Genomic DNA, 23,060 nt, shown 5'->3' on the forward strand with positions numbered 1-23,060 from the left:
CTACTACTAAGCAATCTGGCAATTATGTATCAAAAGGCTTAAAAGTGAAAAAAACATCTTGATCTGGAAAGTCCACTTCTAAAATTTTATCCTAATAATGTATGCAAAGATTCATATACAGGTTGTTCACTACAATAGAAACAGTATGTTCCACAACAGAGGACTGGATAAATAAATAATACATTTATAAACAGAACACTGTATAGCCTTGAAATTATGTAGAAACAGGGTGGCTAACAAATAACTAAAAGGCTAGAATACAAATGAACTAAAAAAGTAAACTAAGTATGAGGCATGTAAGATTTTCCATCTACCTTTCACATTTCTACTTCTTTAGAGATAATGAAAGAGATAGTTCTCCATCATAAGAAAAACAATTCAAGTGAAATTATAAATGGCAACTGGCAATTGATTTCAAGGTCAGGGACAGGAGGAGGAGGGGTGGAGTCCTCACACAAGCTGATGAACATGTGCCAACACTTTGGACAGCTGCTTCTCCATTAAAGTAACTAGTCAAGAGAAAGTAGGTCCCATGTTGAAGAACTTGGAATTTTTAGAGATGCTGGAATTCTAAATTTTTATGTTAAGTCTCCCTATTTTTAAATGGTAGAAGCTAATTAAAAGTTCTTAACTCTATGCAAGTTATTCTGTCAGAAGAGAAGAGAGGGTAGAGGGGGATTATGAGACCCTCTGGGGTACCAGAAATGTTCTATATCTTGATCTGAGAATTGGTCACATGGGTATACACATAAGTACATTTCATCAAGTTGTACACTTAAGATGCATGGCCCTGACTGTAAGTTGAAACTCAAATAACAAATAAATGTGTACTCAGGCCAGAGGTGATCAACAGTTTACAACCAGTATCCTCAATATTTCGGGCTGTGGAAACATACAATGTGATGTTAAAAGTTAGATGAAACTTTTCTTTAATCCAAAAAACATTTATTGAGCTCCTACCATGTACCAGACATTTTTTTTCCCCCCTTAGGCACAAGAGAGGCTTTGCTCTCAAGAAGTTCGCATTCTGGTGTAGGGGGGAAAAGACGCTAAAGAAGCAAGCAATAAACTAACAGTGGTAAGAACTAAAAAGAAAGTAAAATGTGATGAGAGTTTTGGGATGGGGAGTATCTGGGTTAGTAAGGAAGGTTACACTGAAATGGTGACCTCTGAACTAAGACCTAAATGACATCAACGTCCAGAGCAGATAGGCAGAAGAAATAGCAGGTACAAAGATCTGAGATGAAAATGAACTCGATAAGTGTGAAAAACAAAGACGTCCAGTGTATTTGAAGCACAGTAAGCATTACTAGAAGGGTAGTGGGTTGAAGTTCCCTGAATTGTAATAATACGGTGCTAAACAGTTGTAGGCAGGAAAGTAACATGATCTCCTGTATGCTTTAAGAAAGATCACTGACTGCTGTTGAGTACATCACACAGGTAGACAACAGTGAAGGTAGAAAGCAATAAGGAAGCTACTGCCATACCCCAGGTTAAGACTTCCAGTGCTACACCACAGTTCCAACAGTGGAAGTTGAAACAGGTAAATGAATTAGAAATGTGTCTGAAGAAAAAGCCTTCAGGACCTGCAGAGGAACTGAAATGTGGGCAAAAGAATCAAGGATGACTGCTAAGTTACAGAGGAGCATCCAATGTATACTAATGCAGAGGATGTTATGTGTTATTTTACACATCATGGCACACATATATGAGGAAGGTTATCCAGGTTGGCACTGATATATTGACAGTTTTCTACTCATGTGCTTTGGAAAGGAAGGGTACACCCAGGTCAATTCTCTACATCCCATTATCCTTAAATGGGTGCCTTCAACATAAGAATAAAAGTTAAGTCTGTACCAAGTAAGAAAAACATCAATTTTACTTCTGGCTTTCAGAGATAGCAGCTGTAAGTAAAAAAGGCTGTAAAGGGTTATGAACTCATCTGTGCTAATGTAGCTCTGCTTTGGGTAAATAACCTCTCTGAGCCCTAATTTCCCCACTGGTTAACTACCATAATAATGGCACTTATTTCAAATTTCCCATGAGGATTAAGTGAGATAATGTATGAAATATTTAGCACACTGCTTGGCATATGGAACACACAAAATAAATACTAGTTATCATCATCATTTAGACACAGGGCTGTATGGTGTAAATGAAAGGATTCTAAAATCTGTAACAAAAATGCACATCTGCTTTTAATAAAAATTGAACACAGATCCCTAGAAGATCTAAAAATATATCTTTATGGACATATTAAGCAGAGGGCTAATTCTTTGTAATTAACAGATTTGGCAGAGGAACAAGATGAAAACAAATAGGTATCTTTTAAAGATCTTTTTGTTGTTTTGTGAATGTGTGTGAGCATAAAGATATTCATGGATAAGATACAATACTGCCCTGGCTTTTCTTCTCATATTCAAAGACTAAACACAAAATGCATCTATGACATATCCATTCTTCAAAATTGTAACTTAAACCATGTATCCTTTCTCTGTGAAATTACCACATCAGTGTCTATAGGTTTAAAAAGTGAATTGTTCCCTATCCTGTTAAATAAAACAACAAAATCCTGCAAAATATTCAGGTCCTGTTAAATGTTCATGATGAAAATCAAACTCCATTTTTAAGTCCTATGAAACAAAGATCTTTCCAACAGTATAGAATTTCAGTATATGATTTCACACCGTTTAAGTTTCCATGAAAACACTTCTGTTCAATGATGCATGAAATTATATACTATGAGACTTGTGATAAAAAAGAAAAGTTACCCAACCAGTTTTTTCAATAAAGGAAACTTAGGATTCCTAATCAATACACGCCTGAAAACCAAGAGGCTAATTCAAGCAAGGTGTTGTATTTTAGCTCAATCACAGCTAAAATTTCATTGTTGGTGTTTGCAAATATTTTTACGAAGATGTTAAAATAAGTCTAAGTTAGTTTTAAAAGAAAAAAGGTAACAGAAACATCTCTGCTTTGCATAAACCTAAAACCATCACAAGCCCTGCCACAAGCTTCAAGAAGATTCAAGGACTCCGATACAAATTTGGCACTAGAACACAAGTTCATACTGTAGACTGACCAATTCAGATCAAACAATTATATAGTGGACATGATTATTCATGACAAATCAAATGAGAACACTACAGTATTGCTAGAAGAAAAAAGTTAACAGTAAATCATGTTTTGGTTCAAGTAATTTGGAACCTAAAATTCTCTATACGCACCACCAGTTGGTGTATTAGTTTTTTCGCTGCTGTGACTAAATAACCTGATCAGCACAACTGTAGAGGAGGAAGAGTTTATTTGAGGGATCATTGTTTCAGAGGTTTCAATCCATAGACAGCCACTCCATTCCTCAGGGCTCTAGATGAGACAGGTGCAACATGATGGAAAAGTGTGGCACAGGGAAGTGGCTTCTTTGGTAATCAGGAAGCAGAGCGAGACTACACTTGCCAGATACAAATATATACTCAAAGCTGCACCTCAATTTCCACCTCCTACAGCCATACCCCTTCCACTTCAGTTACTCTCAGTTAATTCCTATCTGGGGATTAAATCCCTGATTGGATTAACACTCTTAAAAACAACTCAATCATTTCTCTTCTGAACCTTCTTGCACTCTGTCACACATGAGCTTTTAGGGATCACCTCACATCCAAACCATAACAGTTGGGGTAGCTGCCCGGATTTCAAGATGGGTTAAATCCACCAATCATGACTGAAACTTGAAGAATAAAAAATTTAAATACCTTAAAAACCATTTCATTCACAGAGTTTTTAGGAATGATTTTGAACTATACTAAAACAAGAACTCCATCAAGTTATTAAAAAATAAGAATTCTTTTTCTCCTGTTCTTAACATCAGAGACTTTTGTTCACTTTTGTTCACAGATAGGAATTATATATCCATCTAATAACCTTTCTCATTGGAAGTACTTCTCAACGTAAATTCCAATCGATAGATTTCATGAGGAAAATCCTTCTAGAGTAAAATGGCAATAATTTTGGTAAAAAAGTCAACTTGCCACTTTTGTAGTAGCAAGTACTTTATTGTGCCTTCCCTGCATGTTGTTGTGGGTTCTAAAGAACCATGCCACATACTATAGACAAAAAACAAGCAAGAGTATTCTGGCTTTCTAGGAAAAATGATTATGCAGGGCTTAAAAATCATCTAATAGCATTTTCTAGATTAGAAGGACAGAGAACTGAAGCAGTGAAACATCTGAACTTATGACTGTACCTTTTCTGAAAGAAAATGAGGATCTTACTAAATTCCACAAATCTGTCATTCTTCATGTCAAAGTATTTTCTTTTTCTGTATCAAAGACAAGAAACTAGGGCTTGGTGAGATCATCAGGAGTGTCCAAGGTCACGCTTCTGATTGGCCTGGCTGTGAATGCAGGACACAAATCTAAGTTTTCAAAATCCTGTGCTCCTTTCATTCTATCATCACTCAACCTTTCAACATTGTAAATTTGCCTATAGCAACTGAAAATAAAATGCAACCAAAAGGATCTCCATCAAGTTTCTTTAAAAGATTCATTCTGCAGGGCATGGTGGCACATGCCTGCAATCTCAGCAGCTCTCTCAGAAGGCTAAGGTAGGAGGAATCCAAGTTCAAAGCCAGCCTTAGCAAATTATGGAGGCCCTAAGCAACTTAGCAAGAACCTGTGTGAAAATTTTAAAAAAGGGCTGGAGATGTGGCTGTGGTAAAGCACCTCTGGGTTCAATCTCTGGTGCCAAAAGAAAAAAAAAAAAAAAAGATTTAGTTCTTATAATTCATTTGAAATTATTTGTTTTTCATAAAATTCAATTCTGCTTTGCCAGTTTCTCGTTTATAAACCCTTCCCTATCCTAGAGCAAACATTAATGCAACATTGAAACTAATCTTACAGACCTTATCAAAAACATTTGGTTCCTGGCCAATTACACGTTTTTTTCCATCAGAAAAGTTCCTTACCTAGTTCATGTTAAGACTCAGGTTCTTAACACACCTCAAAACCCTGTAGAGCTTTGGGGCAGGCAGCCTCTAATGCAGACCCCAATTATTCCTGCTTCTGATAAAAATACTTTTTGAGTTATTCCGCTCCTTGAGTATCTAGGTTCTAACAAACAAATAAAACAAAAGTGATGGAATTTCACTTTGAAAATTAGGTTATAAAAAGGGTTGAGCTTTTTGGGGAGTTGTTTTTTACTTACTGTTTCTCAAATTCCTCTCTCTGAGGAAAGCAAACTATCACGCTGTGAGTACCTCTATTTAGAAGCCAATGTGACAAGGAACTGATGTACGTGGCCAACAGGACCTAAGGCCTGCCAAGAGCCATGTATAAGTTTGGAAGCAGATCTTACCTCAGTCGAACCTTGAGATGCCTGCAGCCTGGCCAACACCTTGATGGCAGCTGTGAGAGATCCTGAGCCACAGGCACCCAGCTAACCTGTGCCCAGATTCCCAACTCATAGAGATTATGGGACAGTAAATGCTTGTTAAGTTGCTAAATTTTGGAATATCTGTTAAACAGCATTAAATAAAGCATATGAAAAAATATATAATTTATGTTTCTAAGTCCCATCTAAAACTCCATAATTTACATATCTCCTGCTGAAACAACTAAAAATGCTATCATACATTACAAATGCAAATGATTGGGTTTATAACATCATCTACTATACAATTAATGATTCCACGTTAGCAGAATGCCTCCCCCACTAGTTTATGAACTTCTAGAGGGGGTAGGGAATGTACTCATATCTGTAGCCACATTCCCAAAATATAGCAGGTGCTCAATAAATCTCTACAATGAACTGAGTCTCACATATGACACTCACTTCAACTTCCAGCTGCTTTCTTTCACCCATCGTGAAACTAAGGCTTTTTTACAACACAGCTCAACCACCATCAACCCTTGCACACAGCCTTCCCCAACTACTCCAGCTCACAAAACTCTACCCTACAACCTTACATATATTTACTAGATCGTTTTATCTTTCACAAAGAGCTCCTAAATACCATACACTTTACATTTCTGTATTCCCTCCCACCAAGCTTAACAGAGTACTCAATGAATACTCAAATAACTCATCACATAAGTTCATTCTGACCAGCAAACATAAAGGGAAACAGCAAAGGAAAAGATACAAATGAGTCAATCCTTTCAAAAAAAGGCATTAACCTTGATTCCCATTTCTCCTATCCTTGTTATCCCCCCAAATTTCTAATATCTACACCTTGAAAGAGAGTTCAGCAGAAACACAGTATCGTGATTACAAGATTCCCTTTACAGGTTACACGTTTAAGTGTTCTTTTCAAGCTCTCTTGAAATTCTAACTTGAGAAGGTACAATGCCCACCTAATCAGAATTCTACAACAAACTTCAATCAAGTGTCAGGAAATAGTTTTCTATTGTATACAGTAACATTATACCATTTGGGCTTCTAAATATTGCACAGGATTCTTTACAAATAGCTGAAGTTTTTCTGCTAAAATATTATGAAGTTAGTTGTCAAATTATTGGGTTTCGAAAAATAAAACTGGTAAAACTAAATCTTTAAACATTAGTCCTATCTTACAAAGTTCAGTCATTAAACTTGCGAATCCAATTATCAGCAGACTTTAAATAGATGCTATTACTCTCAAAACTAAATATGATTATTTAAAACCATACCACCTCCTACTATAATTTTGTTTGGAAAGGGACTATAACTTTCAATTCCATTGCTAATATCACTGATAAATTAAAACTACTGAGGTGTGCATACTGGTATAGAAACACATTAAACTCAATCTCTTAGCAAATCTAAATTAAAAATCTATAAATTATTTCATCTGCATGGTGTAATTTAATTATAGAGATATTTCCACAAAATAAATTAATCATAAATAAAATTTTAATACATACCAAAACAACCAAAATTCAAAAATTGTTATTATACTAATAATTTGCCTTCTTGCAGAGTTTGTGGCTATTAGGTGGCTTCACAGTTGGAAAACAGGGCACAAACAAAGCATGCCTCCCTCACAGGCCTGGGTCAACAGACTGGAGTCATATCCTGATTTAGGTTACTTAATGCAAGACCATCTCTCCAAGCTGGTTTCCTCACCTGTAGAATAGGAGTGATAATACCTGTTTCTTAAGGTTGTTGTCCATGTTTAATGTGATAACAGGTGGAAAACTAAGCACAGTCTTCTAATTTAATAGACACATGTGCCAGGCAGTGTTATATATATTATGAAGTCAGTCCTCACAACAACCTTGTGTTATCATTAGTTTCCCTTTCACAGATAAGGAAATTGAAGCAGAGAGGTTAGGCAATTTGCCCAAGGTCATAGTTAAAAGGAGAAAAATTAGTATTCCAACCCCACCCAAGAGTGCAGAGCCTATTCTCTTAAAGGTCCTAGTCCTGGTGTGTGTGTTGGGGAGGGGGGGCGGGGAATGGTGAGCTCTGGTTGTACTGCTGCCCCTTTAAACACAGGACTCTCATCATATCTTCAAATTGGGCAAGGATTAAATAAGACAGTGTAAAAACAAATTATGATAAAACATTTCATGTGTATCCCTTTGAGCTGAGGGATATAATCATAGACAAACTCCTAGCCAACACTTTCAATTACAAAGCTACCTTAGATTAAGGAGCCGGGAGCTACATGCTGTACTTTATAAACTCCTTACATACCCTTCACTGGATTATTGCTGCAGTATGAGAAACAGTGTGGTTAAAGGCACAGGATCCAAAGTCAGACCACCTGGTTTCACACCACAGCTCCACCACTTACAAACTAAGTGATTCTGAACAGAAATCTCCTCTGGGCCTCATTTTCCTCATCTGCAAAAGGGGAATAAAAACAGTCTTTACCTCAAAAGATTATTATTGTGGTCAAACAGTAAATTTAGTTAATAATTTTATTCAATAACCTTTTAAAATAAGCTTATACTTACGAAGGACTTAAAAACAAGGTCTTGGGTACATGGTAAATGCTCAATAAATGTTAGCTATTATTAGCTATTTCACTAATTTGTAGAAGTTTTCATATTTTGTTTGGTAACTTAAAAAGGTTGCAGAACAATACCTAACATGATTTCATTTGGTCTTTAAAAAAATCCAAAATATATATTATATATATATATATATATATAAAATCTGCTGGATAAAACTAGAAGTTTGCATGTGAACAGAAAAAATGAAAAGGAAAGACCAAGTTAGGAGTAAAAAGGGGAGAAACAGGGCAGTACTTTCCATTTAAGAGATAGGACTTTTCTTCTCTTCCACTCTTCTGCCTCCTGCCTAATCTCTCCTCCCTAATCTCAGGGAAAACAGGATTATTTTTCTTCCCCATCCTAGGCAGAGTTATCTGTCCTTGAGTACACACCCACCACAGGAGAACATGGAGGGTACCAGAAGATCTCATGAATGACTATCACTCAAATTAACAAGTGAATTACAACCACCAAAAGAGAACATGTGGAATGTTAGCCTTTGAATCACCTCTTTAAAATCTCCCCTTTTCCTGCTGATGGGCAGAATCACAGACTCTGGGACAGGAGTCCCATGTGTTTCTCCTTTGATAGCAAAGCAATAAAACTTGTTTTTCCTTTTCCTCTAAACTGTGTCGTTATTGGATTGACATCAGGGACAAGGACTTAGCTTTCAGTAACACTTTCATTCTATTCTTCATGCACATTTACACACACACACACACACACACAAATGTTATGGATAATTTTTATTTTTGTTCTTTCCAAATTTTTTATAAGTGAATGTGTTTTCATATTAAGAGAAAAAATTATGATAGCAATAGTAAAGACAATTATTGTGATGCTAACCTAAGGCAACGAGGATGAACCATGCCTCTCTCAAACACCAAACCTAATGTTAGAAAGGCGTAAATAACAAAAATATATTTATTTTCAGATGCATCAATCGACAGTATCTTAACACACATTAGGCAAAAACTGATTGGAAATTATACAAATGTCACAGAGTTATGCAGATGATCAATTATGTACGGGAAAACAACTATACCAGAGGTCTACAAAAATATAATCAATTATATTTTCAGGCATCTATTACCACATTCAGTCAAACAAGTAAGCAAGCATAACTGACAAGGATGTTGTAGATTGTAGCATTATCTGTAATTGCAAAAACTGAAGACAAGCTTAATAGGCATCAGAGAAATAGCTAAAACCCAAAACGCATGCAACAGTCAGAAGAAGCCCAACTCTGGGATAATTGAAGAATAAAGTAGATCTGCATGCACAGAATTTAAAAAGTAGTTATGAATTAATGAGAACGATATGATCACCATTTTTGAAAAATGAAACTACATATACATTTAAGAGAAAGGTCCGAAAAAGTTACCAATTGTTACAAATATCATTCCTGGGGATCAGATGATGTTTGTAACATCAAGGAGGGGTGGAAAACCAAGACCTTCACTTTATACATCTTTATGTAGCTTGAATGTTTGAGGAACCATGTATAATTCTGTGCAATTTTTAGAGGCGGGGTTTTGAGCAGTTAAATGAGATCCTGTGTGTGAAAGCACTCAGCTCAATCTCACATAGCAGCCCTACTGCCCTTTAGTGGAAATCTCTTAAGGTGAATGGCAAATTCCACCAATCAAGTACACTGCCTGCATGTATTCCACATAATTGCATATATTTGTGAGCAAAGATAATGCAGTTCGCGTGAATGTCCTGTTATCAAAACATGTCTATGGGAATGTCTGGGAACACAGACCATCAGGAACACAGGGATCAGAAACACAAAAGTCAACCTTTCCCCAACTGTTGTAAAGAATAAAGTCAGAGTATCAGCAATCCTAGCAAAGATAGACTCTGCCCAAGTTCAATTAACAATCCATCTTGGTAGGAGGAGAGAAGGAGGGAGACTTTTATTTACACCTATAACAACTTCAAAAAAGAATGTTTTTACTCCATTAACCAACCATGAATCAAGCAACTAAGGTGTATTTCTGCTTCAATGGAGCAGTTCATTAAATCATATAAGGTACACACTTAAGAATGTATGCACAACATCTGATATTTTGTTATTCACTGACTTTTCACTGCAAATGTATTCATCTGCTTTGGTCTTGTTTCTCCAACTAAACGGTTAGTTTAGTCTAGCAGGGCAACCTCACTTCCGGGAAGCTGCACAGAATATTAAAAGAGCAACAAACCCAGGGTCAGGGTCTAGTTCTCAGCAACACTACCATCACTAACTGAGCAACCTTAAACTGGTCAAAGTACCTTTGCATTTCAGTTTCCACATCTGTACGATTAGGAGGTTGAACTATATGATCTTTAATAAACTGTCCGTTCTACTATGATTTTTACATTTCTCATGAGACCTAATATGGAACTGAGAATAGCTATTTAAATTTTTTTTCCACATTTTTATAACAACATGCATATATTGTCTTCACAATTCAATGTTTAGTAAACAAGATTTCACCTAATTTTAATAAAGCAAAAGCAAAATTTAAGTACATACCATTTACTTGGAAAAATTGTAAGCATTTTATATGCATTTACTTATTCAATGTTATAATAATCCAAATAGATACTTCTCCCATTACAGACGAAGAAACTGAAGCCCTAGGAATTTTCTTTCCCAAGGTCATACAGTAGAATACAACAAAGTTAAGACTCAAACCCTGGCAGTCCAGCACATTTAACCATGACACTCTACTAGCTTTACTGCATGAGAGGAGAGAATGTACCCTACACCAGCTGCTGTTTCTGGATACAGGTACTCTTTCTTCTCTAGCACATCATCCTGATGCTAGATTTCAATCAGACAGACATGATTCAAAATGAATAATCAGAATGTGAACTAAATGTAGAGAAAATATTAAATGTAGCAATTTTTTTTTTTTAATCTTGAGACTATAGGGCCCAAATTGCCAGGTTTTTCCAGAATTATCATCCCCCTTCACTTTGTGACTCCAGAACACTTTGATGACTCTTAAAGAGTGTAGCTCTAACTAATGAAACTCCTTCCCCTACTGAGTTCCTAGTCAGTAGGCCTGTCATCATCCTCAATGGATGGTAATGCTTATGGATGATTTTCTAAGATGCTGTCTTGTTTTTATATTGTAAGTCCTAAAACTATGGATACAGAGCAGAAAGAATTACATTGAGGATGTTAACTTTTTGATAGGAATGCACAACCAAATTACAATAAATTAACAAGACTGACAAACTACAGAGAGAAAGAGCATATACGTCATGGATTTTAAGTATCTATTGGCCACTTTTTGGACTAGATATTTTAAAATCATATTTAGTCATACAAGTCTTTTAGAACAGTATTTTGTCAATTTCCTCCAAACAATATTTCCAAAATTAGTTCCATTTTTAGTAGCCCTGGTACGAAAATATTTTTTAGTGTTCACATATGCTAGGAGATATACAAGTAAGTTTTTAAAAACTTTGCTTTTAATTCCCCTCCCCCCTTTTTAAAAACTACTTTGATAAATATAAAATACAGTAAATGGGAAAATTAACGGTAATGGGCTTGTCTGGCTGACTTAACCAGTGACAATGAGGAAAATGAAAGATAAAAAAACCACAGAAATCAGACTGACAACATGCCTAGTAATACAAAGGGGAGGCATTTATTATCTCATGTAAAAATCTATCTTTGGTACTGATCAGAAAACATTGTCATTTAGGAAGAATGAAAGAGAAATATTAATAAAATTGCATTTGGGTATATAGTGCAGAACTTACTGAGTTTAGAAATGCCCTCACCATATGTTCAAATGGGGATAAACTCTAGGGCTCGGAGACCAAGAGGTATTTGAGAAGATTAAGGAGTCATCTACTCATCACCCAATCCTTAAATCAGTTCATATTCAAATGACAGCACTTTTATATCAAATAGAAATACTATGCGTTCAATAAATGTAACTTATTTTTCCAGGCATGGTCAGGGTATTTATCAAATCAAAACAACCCTATGAAGTAGACAGTAGTATTACCATCCCTCAAAAATAAGACAACTAAGGGACAGGGTTACACTGCTAGTAGTTTGGTGGACAACCAAACATTTGATTCAAGAAAATATGAGAAAGGAAAGGAAATGTGAAGCAAGTTAAGAACTGTAGAATTTTGGTTAGGACTACTCTGATTGTTTAACTGGTTACAGTTTCTCTTAAGAACCTTTTTTCTGCTGTTAACCTAAAAGACAATTTATGTCTTTTCTCATCTCAGACTCCTACACTGCTAGAGCCTGATGTTTTTTATGCTGTATCTTATTTATCTTTGAACCCTAATCTCCAAGTCTTAACAGAAGATACTCCAACAAAGGTTTATTGTATGATTATTCAAATAAAAAAAGTTTGAGTCCTTCAATAAAATATTTTCAAGTCTAACTGCTATGTTAAGTTGCTTTCTGATATTATTGGATTGTCAAAGTTCGGAACACTTTTGTGTCATTAAAATTACTGACTTTGGTGGATAGACTCTTCTAAAGTAAAAAACAAATATAATTCCCCTAAACAAAACCTTTTAGTTTCCCTATCACTTACTGGTCAAAGTTCATAGCACCATTCCTGAACGTTACCACAAACGGGACCCACCTAGGGCTAATCAAACCACCTGTAATTCTTCAACCATATATTGTTGTAAAGTGCACCAGATGCTTAGTAAACGTCCCCTCAGTCAAGGTTCAGCTGAAATTCTCTGAAGTGTTCCACATCAGCATTTTTTTTCTCTACTACTCATCCTTTCATCCTCAAGTCTGGCAAGTAGCAGCTTAATAAGTGTTTAATGCTTTTGAAATAATGGTTAAAGCATGATTTGGTAAATCTGCTCGTATTACACAAAATATTGGCCCACCATCAAAAGGCATTACTCTAGGCTGTTTTCCATTACTAGTAAGAATGGGTATTTCACTATTCTATCTTACCTCATAAATTCACAAAGATAGCTTGTACCTTCATTATCAGCTAAGCATAACACTACTAAAGACACAAAACAGTTCTACATAGTACCAAAACCTCTTCTGTGTCATGGGCAATTAATCACAACAATAAAGCATGTTCACAAACATTATAAAAGTTATAGAAAAATATCACTTTTTTGTTTTTTTTAAGATGGGTTTCAATATTACCCAGGCTGGTTTCAAACTCCTAGACTCAAACCATCTTCCTGCCTCAGTCCCCCCAGTAGCTAGGATTATGCCTGTGTAACACCACACCCTCCAATTTAAATCATGTGAAATGAATTAAAATCACACAAAAGTGAGGTAATGTCTGTTTGGTTTTTTATCCGAGAGTACTCAAATGTCTACTTTTTAAAAACCTGTGTCATAGCCAGCTTTGGTCAAAGAACAGACTTTGTCAAGTTTTAGGACAGTCAAGTACATAATCTGACTTTGTGTAGGATTTACGACCTCTGGAAAACACTCTGAACAGTTAACATTTTAGTTCTCTTATATATCTGCCTCAGCATGTTTAGAACATAATGTGCTTAACAAGCCCTGTCACAAGGCGCAATGTGTGATGAGGAGATCTTCGCATTTCATCCTAGAATAACCGGTCTTTGCAGTTATCTTCAAGCTGCTTCACCCACATTCTTTAATCCTAGGGCTTTATTATCTTCACTGTACAGATGGGGAAAGAGAAGGAAAGGAAGGGTATAAAATGACTTTGCTTTAGGAGTCCAGGTAGTCATGAGAAAAGCCTTCCTTGTAACTGTATTAGTTCCTATTCATATTCTCAAAGAAACATCTTGTTTGAGAAACTTTCACTGATAGCAGGTACAACAGTATCAAATTAGGTATCAAATTTTCTTATTTGTTTAGTTTGAATGAACAAATAACATTCGCTTTCTAGGTCTATGATAACTCTAGAATGAGAAATTTGATGTATTGTTTTGTGGATGGATCCAAGTTCATAAATCTACCTCTTAACTTTCCAATTTCAAAAAAGCTTGATCTAAACTTTAAAGGCATTTCATTTCTCTCCAGAGCACTAACACTTCTCAAATTTTACTGTGTCCTAAATGTGTCAAATTATCCAGACCTTTCTAGTTCACGATCAAGTTATAAAGCTGCCAGCATTTTCTTCCCCTGTCCCTCCTCATATCCACCATTCATAATCAAACCTGGACCTAAACTCTGATGTGAGTGGGTAGGGGATCCCAGCAGTTTCAAAGTCCAAGAAGCCCTCACTCTTAGGCTTCTGAACCACTCTCCCAGGAGCGTCCCTCCAAATCTCCAATCCATTATATAACAGAAAAATCTCATTCCTACCATTCAAAAAAAAAAAAAAAAAAACTGTATCAGGGTTGCTAGCAGTGAGTTTGGCATTCACAACTATGGACCATGGAATGGAGTATTAATATAAAAATTCCTGTAAGTGTGCTGACAGCAAATTATTCAGCAGATGCTACTTTCTGGGCCCAAGTGACTTGCATAACCAGGCGACTAGCACAGGCTCTAAGAGGTGCAGGGAGCTCACAATTTGTTTTACTGTACTTTACTGGAAAATTCTAAGCCAAAATATCTCTCAAACATGCCTCCCTCTTTGATGATGTAAACTCTTCCCCGAGACCTTCAACTGTATCTCTACCGGGGTGCTTTTCCTCTGCAGGAGCCACTGGCCACCCAATAACTCATTTTAACGACTGCCTCTTGCGGCTGGCACTGACAAATCGCTAAAGCCCGCATGCCCCACCGCCTCTAAGAAGCCACTGCAGCCCCAAATTGGCCAACCCTCCTCCCCCACGTCTCTGCATCGCTCGTCATCCCCTGCGAGGCGCCACCCTAGCTCCATCCCAGGGAGGGTTTGGGGCACCCTGGGCCGGAGCCCTCTCGTGGGCGCAATGCTCAACCGCCAGCAGCGACGATCCCGGAGCTGGCACCTACCTCCTGCTCCAGACGCGGCAAGGGCCAACACTCGCCAGCACCCTCCAACGGCCCCAACGGCCGCCGAGCTTCTTGCCGAGAAGCAGGGCGCCGAGCAAGGTGCCAGTGCACACCTCCACGCCCGCCCGCCCGCCCCCACCCGGACCCGCCTGACCCCAGCCCCACCGACCCCAGCGCCCCCTGCCGGGCCGGGCACGTCACAATCCCACCGGGGGGCGAGCTGCTCACCGTCACGGCCCCCGGGAGCGGCGGGGAGTCACCGCTCGCGGCGTCCTAGCGCGGCTCCCGCAGCCCCGCGGGCCCGCACAGGCGCGGCGGGACGCAGCGCCTCGCGCCGGCCGCCCCTCCTCCGCCGCGGGCTCCCGCCTTCCCCGCCCCTGACCGGGCTGCGCTCCGCCCCTTGCGGCCGCCTCCCAGCCCCGGCAGGTTCGCGAGGTTCCCACCCCGCCCCCGCGCGCCGGCGCCGCAGGCCTGGCCGCCGCCCATTGGCTCCGCTAGTTGCTAGGCGATGAACAACCGCGGCCTGCATTGGTCGGGTGGGGGCCCCGAGCCGCCTCCTCACCTCCAAAAAAACCCCGAGAAAAAGAAAACCTTATCCCTGGAGCCCGAGCACTCTGCGGGCGCAGCTGCGGCCGCGGCACCTGTTACGCCCTGCGATTCACCCGGCTGGCCCTGCTCCCCGCCCCCTCCTCGCACCCGCTGCTCTCGGGCCCGGGGCTCGGTGGGGGCAGGGGTCTGGCTGCTTTAGAGCATGTTCTCTCAGTCCCCACGGAGTCCCAGCACCATTCTAGGAGAAAAGTGAAGCTCTGCGAAAAGCCACGTGCGTTTTCCAAAGTGGAAGAATAAACCAAACAACACTGGGCATCCAGAATTAGGTCAGGCCCCAGGGAAGGGAGGTTCAAGCCTCGGAAATCGTAGATGCAAACAAACCAACCGTTAGAAAGGTACAGGTAAAATTAGGGCAAAGAAGCAGACCTAGGGAGAAAACAGCAGACAAAAGGAAGATGGTAAGAAATGGCACTGGTGTACTAAAGTTTATCCAAAAATGCCCCACACCCACTCTGCAAAATATATGCAAAGGAAATGTATGACTGCTGCACGTGGCCAGGGTCAGGCTGGCTCCTCCCCAGTCCCTTGACAACCTAAAATTCCCCTGAGAGGGAATGAAAAAAGACGCAGAAATCGCAGATATGTGCGTTGGGTTGTAAACACAAAGGTGAACTTTGGTGTGTGTGTGTGTGTGTGTGTAGCCAAGAGAAGAAAAATAGTTTTGGAGTTTTGAGGAGGTACCCGAGGGCACTTTGAAACGAAAATAGGATGAGAGCAGAATAAGAAATACTAACACTGAAAAACAACTTAACACACACGTATCCCCAGTTTTAATGAATGATCAAGGTGAGAAAATGAACGGACCACGATGACAACCTCAGAGCCCAAGGAAATTCTCATTTTTGCCTTGGGCCTAAGTGGAAGCCTCCTAACTGCCGTTGAGCACAGGTTATTGACTGCCAAAAGCCTAGGTAGGGCCCATCTTTGTAGGGTCGCTTTTAGATCAGAATCCGGGCTAGGGGAAACCGATTACTGCAACTGATTTAATAACTTGTTCCCTAACTCAGACTGATGGAGTTTAGAGAGGTTTTGAAATTTCAAATGTCCACTCTTCAAAATACCACACTTCTTCCATCTCAAGAAGCAACCTAATGTGACAATTTTTCAAATACCTCTTAGGGCTTCATTTTGACCGTTTCACCACCTCCCAATCAAAAAAAGAAGAGCTCACCTCCTGACTAGCTAGAAGATGAAACAGTTCAATAAGCAAGGTCTGGCAGAACCTGTTATGACCTCACCAAATATTATTGATGGTAATATTTGAAGAAGTTTTTGGGTCAGGCTGAGGTGAACGCTGCAAAAGTTGACCTTGCCCAGGGATGAATCAGGCCTATATGAATAAAATAGAGGTTTTCAGTCTTTTGGTCTCTGGACTCCTTTCCATGAATAAAGTGCTTTTCTTTATGCAGTTTCTATCAATATTTGTCATATTAGAAACTCAAACAGAATTTTAAAATATTTATTTTTTTGAATAAGAATAAAAAGTCAACATAATATAGCACATTTTAAGGAAAAATAACCAATTTTCAAAAAAAAATAGTAAAAAGAATGGCATTACTTTAACACTTTGCATATGAGTTTAGCTTTTGTCTTAATAGAAGGCATTCGGATCTTCATACTTGCTTCTACATTCAATGATTGCACTATTTCTAGGAAGGTCTGGAAAACTTCATTGTGCACCGTTAAGAGAGTGAAAATTGCAAATAAAATAAAATAAAATAAAATCTTAGTATTATATTAAAATATAACTCTCTGAAAGGGTCTTAGGGACCCCCTCCCCAGGGTTCCACAAATCATCCTTTCAGGATCACTAATCTAAACCTGTCTCAGTACCCTATCCCTCTTTGTCCAGGAGTGGTTAAGGGACTGAGCGTGTGACTTAATACTAGTCAGTACATAATTGGAAATGGGGGTCTGAGGAGCTTCAGGGGATGGATTTTATCCTTCAAGTGCATAACAAGAAGTCTATTCCTTACTTCTTGTCTTCGTCATCCTCCAGTGAGCAAGACATGTTTGGAGAGTCACAGTGGCACATCTTGTGACCATGAGAGAAAAGCAAGAAAAACCAAAAAGGCATCAGAGCCCAGATTTCACTAAGTACTAAATTAACCTTCCCTGGCTCTGTGTATGTCATATTTCTCATCATGTGAAATAGTAATGAACTGTTGCTTAAGCCTTTTTGGGTCAGGTATTCAGTTATTTCCCACTAAGAAGATTCTGACATCTATACAGGACAAAATAATGTTGCAGCCTGAAAGTAGTCTAGGGACACTTTAAGCCAAAAACTGGAAGAAATTGAGCTTGATAGAAAGAAATTGGCTATGATAAGGAATGATAAAGAACAAAGATCGGATCTCGAATTTAAAAGAAAAAACATAAAAAACTTAAATTTGTTTCCTTTCCCCTTTTTAGCAAAATTAAGGGGATATGTCTATGAAATGTTACTGTTTTCCATAACACATGAAAACTTTCATTCTTTCTCTTTTAGTCTATTTACATCAAAGTAGTCAGAGAAATTCTTTGAAAACACATTATATCATATCATTTCTCTGCTCTGACTTTCCTCACTCAATGGTAAAGCCAAAATTCTTACCATAGCTACTTAGTTGCTTATACTCTGCCCTCCATCTCCTTAGCTCTCTGACCATATGTTCTTCACCTTTATCAACTAATAATTTAACTAACTAGTAGCCACCTTATTGTTCCTCAACCTTGCCAGGCACTTTCCCTTGCATTGACTATTCTCTATGTTTGAATGGTCTTTTCCTTAGCATCTGTATATTTCCTCTTTGAGGTCTGCTTAACTGTCATCATCTTTGTGAGGCCCAATCTGACATTATTGAAAAGGGGGACCCCCTTCAGCTCTCCAAATCTCTCTTATTTTGCTCTTATGTAATCTTTAACTATAATTTATAATTTACTTATTTGAATGCTTGTTTGGCCCGTTTCCACTAGCAGGAAGAGATTTCGTTTGCTCTGTTCATTAATATATTCTCAGTGCCTAAAAGAGGTACTGATACTTTGTGATTTGTGAATAATTATTTGAGGACTAATTTATACCTTCAAATGATTGTTTTTTAACATTTCAAAGTAAGCACATTAGCAGACCGCATAGGTATTCCACTGATACTACTCAATAAGTATCATGTTTGTAAGCAGTTCATTTGTTGAAAATAATTCTTTCCTTGAACATAAGTGATTTTCAGGTAATCCAAAAGTCATTCAGAGCCAAATCCAGTGACTATATTCTAGAACCAAAAGTTAAGATGCTAAGTCTGTGTTTTTCCTAATAAGATACTGCATCAAGGTGGGTAGGAAAAAAACAAGATGTATTTGATTGTCTGGGAGGCAGTAAACTGACTCTGAATATAATTTCAAAGAGGAATTCTAAAAAAAAAAAAAAAAAAAAAAAAAAAAAAAATCAACCAGCAACCAGTTGTATTACTTTTTGCTTTAAAAAAAAAAAAAAACATATATAATACATACATTTCTTTTCTTTTTTTTTTTTTTTTTTTTTTTTTTTTTTTTTTGTCACCAGGACCTGAACCCAGATGCACTTCACCATTAAGCCACATCCGCAGCCCATTTTTGTATTTTATTAGAGACAGGGTCTTTCTGAGTTGCTTAGGGCTTCTCTAAGTTGCTGAGGCTGGCTTTGAACTCATGATCCTCCTGCCTCAGCCTCCCAAGCCACTGGGATTACAGGCATGTGCTGCCGTGCCTGTCAATATATACTTTTCTATGTTTGTGTTTGTGCGTGAGTGAAGTCTGTGTGCAGACTTCCATTTCTGCCACCACTACATCAGAATCATCTTTCAAAAATAGAAATCAGTTGCCTTTCATCCTCAATTTAAAAACTTCATTGGCCTATCATTGTATTTAGTAAGAAATTGAACTTCTTACTCAGTCTTAACCAGCATGATCAGATCTCTCCAAACTCTCATTCAGCACAGAAAGTGTGAGCCATAGGGTTGCCCCTTTAAACTCCCCTGGTCTTTGAACTTACCATTCAGTCTTTGAGCTTTCTGTCACAATGACAAAATACTGAGATAGTCAACTCAAAAGGAGAAAAGGTTTTATTTTGGCTCCCAGTTTCAGAGGTTACATCTGTGGTTGGTTGACCTGTTGCTTTGGGGCCTGTGGCAAAACAGCGCACCATAGGGAGCACATGGTGGAGCAAATCTGCTCACTTCATGGTAGCGAGGAAGCAAAGAGTGTTCCCAGTGACTCTATGTATTTCCTCTAGGCTTCACCTCCTAAAATTGTACCCACTCCCAATAGTGTCATGGGCTGGGGACCAATTTAACACATGGACTTGGAAGAGGATATTTCAAATCCATCCTATAGTAGTGGTCTTCCTGGAAGGCTCTTCCTACAAATCTTCAAGACTATGATTCTTTTCATCATCCAGTTCCTGCCTCCATATACAAAGCAATCTTCTCAGGATCGGTTTTATGTGTTTCTCGGCTTGTGTTCTGCCCCCTAGCACTAAAACATAAGTCCCATGAAGGCAGGGACTGTCTTCTGTGGCCCCAGATGCTGCATGCCTACACTGGAAGGGTTGCTAACCAAGCAGTTCATAGTGAGACTTTTGGAGAGAGGCAGAAAGGAGAGAAGGAACATTGACTTTACATCTTACTAACTTCTGCTATATATGAATTTTTGTAAGTGTGCATTATTGTGATTTTAAAATATTTTAACTCTGCTGAAATAAATAACTTCACCCCCTCCCTATTCTATTCATATGTCTTCCTTAGAAACAAGTATTTCAAATACCCTAGCAAGTATTCTGGCTGCACAGCCTTTAGCATGCATATTCAGATCTGGATAATAATGGGCCGACTCATAAAGGCTTTCTGCTGTAATGCATACCATCTGGGTTATTTCAATAGCAGCAATAGTTTCTGGATGTATCAAAGTACATTTCTTCTTAGGGCCTGTGTGCTGTAACAGATGAGAATATGGGCTGAATCACTTCTGCTTAATGGTCCTGCTTTCATTACTTCTGTATTCTGTCCAGGATTACATTTTCAGGGATAACAGGGAGGATAAACTAAATTTTTCTAGATTCTGAGCTAGACACTTTCGTATCTATGGGCTTTTTTTTTTTTTTTTTTTTTTTTGTACAATCAATTTAAAACTGTAATTCACTGCAAAACAGTATGGGAGAGAGTTCAGGGGCCCAGAGACTTCAGAGTCTTTCCCATGGGCTTTAGAAAGATCAGGAAGTACTCTGTGATGGAGAAAAAACTGGAGCAAGACCTGGGACAGTCTTCACTCTGCAAAACAGGCAATAGTTCTATGAATTTAAAAAGTCAGCAAGACCCGCCCCCCCCCCGGCCCCGCCACTAGAGCCCACTCACCTCCAGATCAGACCACCAGCTCTGCTTTCTGACTTGTAAAACTTAATGGGGTTTGGTTGCTCTGCTAAGAAAATTTCTTCATTATGCCGTATTTCCAAAAATGATTCATTTCAAGCCAACTCCTTTGGATTTGGGCCAATATCAGTAGTAGTTAAAATGACAATGTGTGCTGCCTACAAAGTGCCAGCTGAGTTTGCAAGAAAAACAGACCACTGCTGTTCATAGTTCTATTTATTTCCATCCAGGTGAAAACCCCAGAAAAGCAAACTCTCCTCCTTTCTTCCTCCCACTGCACCACTCTCACACTCAACCAGATCAGCAGACTAATGACTGGTGTCCATTCTTCTGGGTGTTCTTAGTGTTTTAGATTTTGTCTGGTCTGCTGAGTGTTTTACCCTATGAGTTATTTCAGAAGGACTCATTTAGGGTAAGAACACCTGCAGAATTTTATCAAGCACTAATAATTTGGTTCCCAACTTTTCATTTGTCCCAAAATTCATTTATTAATTTTAAAATGTGCCATGTAAAACTTGATTATACATAAATCACTCCATCAGTTAATAAGGTACTATCATAGAAAGGTGGTCAGGTATCAACTAGAGTAGATCTCAAGTGGTTTTTCTAAGAGAGAAGCATACCACCTTCAGTAAATGCAGTGTGCACACATGCAAAATGTACACATGCATGCACACACACGTGTGTATGATAGTAATCATTTTAAGTATTCAGGAGGACTATTCTAAGTTATGATATAACACTTCAACCAGGTTAACTCAAGTTCTTCACAGAAACTCATCTTTAGAGTGTAATCAAAAGAAGTTGGTGTTAGCATGTGAAAAGGGAGAAAGAGACTCTGAGGGAACAGGTAAACAAAAGGAAAAGAGAGTGAGAAAAGTAAAGAAATAAAAACTTAAATTTTTTTTAATGAGGAGAAAAAAGAAAATCTACACCATAATAGTCATATAGTATTCAAACCTCCCAGTCTTCAGTGGCCTGATGTATGAGAGGTACCTGACAACGAGCTTCAAGCCTCCAGCAGGAGTCTCAGGATGGGATTTGCCCCACCTAAAGATGGGAGATACAGCTTCCAGTATTATCCAAGATGGCAGCTCTGGCTTCCAAAAGTGTTGGCAAATAGGGAGCTGCAGCTTGAGTTGTAGGTGAGGTCGGCTGGAGGTCCTGGAGGCGGTGTGCAGTTGGTCAGGCAGGGATCCTGGAGGTGGGGTGTGGTCAGTCTGGTTGCGGGATCCTGGAGGCCAGGTGCAATCAGTTGGTCTGGGGGGCCTGGTGGCGGGGAGCAGTCTGTCGATGTGAGGGCCCCAGAGGCAGGGAGTGATTGGTTGGGCTGAGGGATCCTGGAGACGGGGCTCAGTCGTCCGGCCAGGGGTCCTACGGGGCCTGGCTGTTGTCTCAAAATGGTGGCAGCCACATGTAACCAAACCTGCAGGTACTGTGACAGTGAACGTCCAGGCAACAGCAGGCAGCTGGCGCTCCACTGGTGGTCTGCGGTCAGTTTGTTGCCTACTGTTGGATGATGGGGAGGTGAACCTCAGGCAGTGGGTGATGGGTAGGTGAAGGGTAGGTGAAAGGCAGGCGATGGACAGGTAAGAGGCAGGCAAATGGTGGATGATAGGCGCTTGACAGTGTGCAATCTGCACTCAAAAAGGTGTCAATATGCTGGCAGACTGCAGGTGATCGCAGTAGACAAATGGGGTAAACAGCAGGGGATCGATAAGCAGCAAAAATTGCCTCACCAAGAAACAGATATCCTCTGCTCGAAACCAGAGTTACGGAGCGACAAGGAATGCAGCCTCTCTAGTTCGCCATCTTGGATCTTGGATACTAACTTATCTTTAGTATCTAATTATGCCAAGTATATTATGACTGCTTGTTTTGAGACAGCTTCGCCCTATGTTGCCCAGGCTGGCCTTGAACTCCTGACCCCAAGTGATCCTTCTGTATCACTTCACTAGTATCTGGGACTACATGGTGTGTACCACCATGCCTGGTTTATAACATTTTATAGTTTAACTGAAATCTTGTGGCGTTTTGTCACACAGCCTACAATCTACCACTCTCGGCACACATCCAGCATGGGCGAGGGAAAGGATTCCTGTCAGAGGGATGGGCCAGCTGTAAATTAATTGCTGAGAAATTTATTTAATAGAAAAAAACCACAAGAGTCAATGATCTCTTTTGAATCAGGGG

General features: G+C 39.1%; 1 protein-coding gene across 7 annotated transcripts in view; it reads right to left on the reverse strand.

Moving 5' to 3' along the window:
* SSX2IP (SSX family member 2 interacting protein) overlaps positions 1–15,266 on the reverse strand; it is a 46,384-nt gene extending 31,118 nt beyond the window's left edge. For 5 of the 7 annotated variants that reach the window (XM_079139728.1, XM_079139727.1, XM_079139725.1 and 2 more), the window contains exon 1: positions 15,109–15,266. The gene's annotated coding sequence lies outside the window, so the exon portion shown is untranslated. Of the gene's footprint in view, positions 1–7,674; positions 7,825–14,880; positions 15,016–15,108 lie in introns of those variants that run through there. The other 2 variants (XM_079139723.1, XM_079139724.1) reach the window with 2 other exon arrangements.
* Between the last annotated feature and the right edge of the window lie 7,794 nt (positions 15,267–23,060).

This window comes from Sciurus vulgaris, assembly GCF_902686455.1.
Source record: "Sciurus vulgaris genome assembly, chromosome: 1".
NCBI classification, from domain to species: Eukaryota; Metazoa; Chordata; class Mammalia; order Rodentia; family Sciuridae; genus Sciurus; species Sciurus vulgaris.